We start from the raw sequence: 4,983 nt of genomic DNA on the forward strand, positions 1-4,983 counted from the left end.
AATTACACCTATTCGACACAGACCGGCACCGAGCCAGCAGCGGTCGCCAAGCACTAGGCAACACTACGGCGTTGCCACAGTAACATAAACATAAGCTCACGATCTGATTGGTCGTCGTGCATGCGCGAAGCACATGCGCCAAGACCGCGTCAACTGTCAGAGCTCTTCTCTCTCCGTACGCACAATAGTTAACGCGATTTGCGATTGCAGAGTTCTCAGTGACAGCTGTTTGCTGTATCTGGCTCGCAAACCATACAGTTTGTTAAGGGGATTGGAAGCATGCGAAATCCCTCCATTACCTCTACTGGTTGGGTTGTTTTGTGTGAGAGACCAAACTGCAAGGTCATCAGTCTCGTTGGATCATGGATGGACGGGGAAGGAAGTTGGCCGTGCCCTTTCAAAGGAACCATCCCAACATTTGCCTGGAGCGATTTAGGGAAATCACGGACAACCTAAATCAGGATGGCCGGACGGTAGCTCTATTGAAACATACATTTGGGGCACTGATAACCGTAAAGACCCAAAGCACAAACACAGCGTTTTGAGACAAATAGATGCTCCTGAAAAAATGGATGTTTCTAGGGAAACGACAAATCTCATGGGTCTGACTTATTTTGTAACAAATCTCAACATCCTATATTCCCTATAAAGAATTATTAACGGACTTTATCTTATGAAATTTTAATTATTATATAGGATTACTCTATTATTATTAATGTTAAGCCACAACATTGTCATATATTGCTAATGGCAATAGTGTCTTTCTGGCAGTCAGATAGATTGTAAATAATCTGGAACTGCAATCAGAATATGAAGAACAGATACTACACACACCAAACATACAAGTATGACCTGTCCCAGCACATCATTTTCAATAAGGACACGCTCAGGTTTAAGGACTAAATACTACTGTCTGTTCCCTTCAGGCAAAAAAATCGAGTAGCTTTGTTAAGTCTGTACGCAACGGCCTTGCCGCAGTGAATACGCCGGTTTCCGTCACATCACCGAAGTTAAGCGCTGTCAGGCGTGGCCGGCACTTGGATGGGTGAACATTCGACCCACCATGCACTGTTGCCACTTTTCGGGGGCACTCAGCCTCGTGATGCCAATTGAGGAGCTACTCGACCAAATAGTAGCGGCTCCGGTCACAGAAAACTATCATAACGACCAGGAGAGCGGTTTGCTGACCACAGGCCCCTCCTATCCGCATCCTCATTTGAGGATGACACGGAGGTCGGATGGTCCCGAAGGGCCACTTGTGGCCTGAAGACGGAGTCTGCTTGTTAAGTCTGTGTGTTTCAAGTTTGAGCTAATAGTTTTGTTAACTCCCTGTGTTTCAAGTTTGATATTTTCCTTCCATTTACATATTTGGGCACTAGATTTTGCAATACATCTACACATAGTACGGAAATAAGAAATTGTGGCTTACCCCAATGTGACTTGAATGAACTGGCGGCGTCCCACTATTCTAATGAACAATATGTTACATTAAATAACAATTCATGGCAACATATTGAAAACTTCATCAACGTAAAATTTCTGTAATGCTCATTGTTATCACCAAAACCAACTTGGGATTGGTAGTGAAGTTGATAACACTCTGCAAGTTTCTGAAATCTTCTGCGTTCGTTTTACAGACTAGAATGCTGTAACGATGAAACGTGAGGTTATGGCCGGACTTCCCTTCAAGAGCTTCCAGCTTTTATGGAGAAAAGGGAGTCCTTGTATTCAGCCTGCAGCAATGAAAATTTTCGCTTTGGGTTCACATTGAATATCAGAAAAATCGGCGAGGTACCTTTTCGCAGGTGTTTTTATATACAGTTTGTGGGTTCAGTGCTGATAATGCTGTTTCACCATAAGATCAACACATTTCAGGAGCATACACACTTGCTGCAATTTCAAAATAGACGGCAGTGTACTTGAGGCCCGTATGTTTATCGGCGTCTCATTTCCTCCGTTTTTCATACGGTAATCATGTTGATCTCTGTGTAGTAGACATAAATAAAAACTTCAGCATCGGTGTCCATGAACACGTAGTAAGATAAAAAAGAAAGTTTCATACCTAGTCAGTAAGGTCACAAGCTTATAAATTTCACCCCTGAGAGAGAGACAGAGAGAGAGAGAGAGAGAGAGAGAGAGAGCACTTATATTTACATAACACCGAATATTACAGAAAGTATTTCTATTGATTTAATAAGAAAGTCGCACAATATTTTAGAAAGTGTGAGGGTGAACAAAATTGGAGCACTGCATGACGGTAATCGGCCACACATTGCTTTGTAACTTAACGCCTCCATCAATTACACCACACTGAACTTCTACAACAAACAACCCTGTATTTTATATTATGACCTTCCGATGGCCGTACTCGCTGATATGTTACTAATTGACATTTAATTATAACACATCCTTAGAAGAACGACGGTTTTGCATACAAAACCGTCGTTCTTCAAAGAATGTGTTATAATAAAGTTATAAGTAAACGACATCCTTCGTAACACGCAAGATGTAACACGAAAATAACTAAATACGAAAATTCTTGAAACTCCAATGTAACGTCTCTCGCCATTTTATAACAACAAATCGCACCAGTTTCGACGCATTTTTCGGGACATTCTCAATGTGCTTGTTCATAAAAGAGCATAGATTCATAGTAAGTTATAATACAAATCCCACCAAACACGAGCTTCGACAGAAAACGACAAATACAATATGGCGTCTCGCAATCTCTGCTTGTGACGAAGAGAGCGTTCTTGCCTCTTATTGGTTCAAATGTAGTAGCATGTCGCCAAAATATCTCAGAACTTATTTCGTTTCCACGCGAGGCAGTGGCTCCTCAAAGTTAAATAACAGGAAGTGATGTCACAAAACAAGTACTGCTCCCCGCCAACGTTAGCTAAATCGTCCAGTGTGGAGACGAGTTAAAGCCGTTAGCACACGCATGCCTTCGAACGTTGAGAATTGGGAGAGCCGAGTTTCTGACGTCATAGTCCAAAAAGCACATTGAGGAGTCATTCCGAACGTGTAGGACAATATTTAGTAAGTCAGATATTATGAACGTGCGTTTCAACGTAGACTAGTGAGACGGAAGAACGCTACCGTCAGGTGACACCATCTCTTTTTGGTACAGAGTCGTGAGACACCATTTTGGCTTTCAGTTCCATATGTATATATACCGTTTCTAAGCACAAGCAAAATGGTTCAAATGGCTCTGAGTACTATGGGACTTAACATCTGAGGTCATGAGTCCCCTAGAACTTACAACTACATAAACCTAATTAACCTAAGGACATCACACACATCCATGCCCGAGGCAGGATTCGAACCTGTGACCGTAACAGTCGCGCGGTTCCGGACTGAAGCGCCTAGAACCGCGCGGCGACAGCGGCCAGCCTAAGCACAAGCAAACTGCTGATCTCTCAAAAACCAGCCGAGTACGATTTGTTCAAACAGAACGACAGGAAATGTCATATTCGTGGTTAAAGAATTATTGTAACTTGCGAATTATGAAAGTGAGCCGTTTCAAGGCAACGGAATATTGAGGATCCATGAAAAACGCTTTGTCATTGGTACAGGTTGTTTTAATTAAATGTCAGTTAATAACATGTCCATGATTAACGCTTTCACGATATGGTTATATGCGAAGTATGATCGTAAATCATGTGTGGTAGATACAGCGTAATGAGAAGAGATGCAGATTAATGCTACAGCAAACGGTGTGTTGGGGTTCCTGTCCCATTGTATCCATATACTTTTTAACTAACCATAGCGATTTATACAAAGGTCTGTTACTTTCATGTTAGTTTAATAGAAGAATATTGCATGTTTTGTAACTGCAAGTGCGCTACTGCTGGGGAGTGAATTTGTTCGACTGGCTCATCTACAAGTCAGCTTGCAGTACTTGCAGTAAAATATTTTCACTTTCTCGTTTCAAATTTTGTATCTGACATGTTGTAAAGTTTCTGCCACCGAATAAGAAAAGTGAACAAGTAAGAATGACGTTAAGATCATACTTAAAAGTGTGAATTTTTATCTTTATGTGAAGAACTATTGTAAATTTCCATCGCAGTATTTACAATGGAACTCTTATTATCCAGTGTAATTACTGACAGAACGTAGTACTTCCGCTTTGCCGGCCGGAGTGGCCGTGCGGTTCTAGGCGCTACAGTCTGGAACCGAGCGACCGCTACGGTCGCAGGTTCGAATTCTGTCTCAGGCATGGATGTGTGTGATGTCCTTAGGTTGGTTAGGTTTAATTAGTTCTAAGTTCTAGGCGACTGATGACCTCAGAAGTTAAGTCGCATAGTGCTCAGAGCCATTTGAACCATTTGAACCGCTTTTGCCTTATACAATGTTCATGGATACTGAATTTTTTATGATGTGTGTATTCAGACTGGACAAATGAAAATGTGTACCGAGGCTGGAATCCAAACCCGGGCCTCTAGGCAGATGCGCTAACCACTTCGCCACCCTGGCACAATGACTTTGCACAACTGTGCCGTCTACCCTAGCACGCCTTCCTCCTCAATCATAATTCCCGTTCACGTCTCAACCCATTTGGTATGCTGTTCGTGTGTAGGGGATTCACCAACGGGCTGTGAACCTGGGATGAGGACGGAGGCATGCTAGGGTAGTCCGCGCAGTTGTGCAAAGTGACTGTGCCAGGGTGGCGTAGTGGTTAGTGCACCTGCTTAGTGAGCAGGAGACCTGGGTTCGAATCCCTGCCTTGGTACAAATTTTCATGCGTCGCTTAAGTCTGAATGTATACACCGTAGATGTCTGACCAATTATTTAAAATGACAGTCACGATCGCAATATTTATTTTGCCGCCAACCGGTTTGAACCCGTGATAGGGTCATCTTCAAGGCAATTTACACTGTAAAGTTATAATAATAGTAAGTAATCATGTACGTAATCTACAATCAATTAGTAAAAGTCACATAAATAAACAGATTTTTATACCCATTTGGTCGCTCGCTGTAG

General features: G+C 42.3%; 1 non-coding gene across 1 annotated transcript; it reads left to right on the forward strand.

Annotated features, from left to right (window-relative positions):
* The first annotated feature begins 4,660 nt into the window (after window positions 1–4,660).
* Trnat-agu (transfer RNA threonine (anticodon AGU)) lies at window positions 4,661–4,732 on the forward strand. The gene has a single exon. It is a non-coding gene; the product is annotated as a tRNA-Thr (tRNA).
* Window positions 4,733–4,983: the final 251 nt, after the last annotated feature.

This window comes from Schistocerca nitens, chromosome 6 (assembly GCF_023898315.1).
Source record: "Schistocerca nitens isolate TAMUIC-IGC-003100 chromosome 6, iqSchNite1.1, whole genome shotgun sequence".
Lineage (NCBI taxonomy): Eukaryota > Metazoa > Arthropoda > Insecta > Orthoptera > Acrididae > Schistocerca > Schistocerca nitens.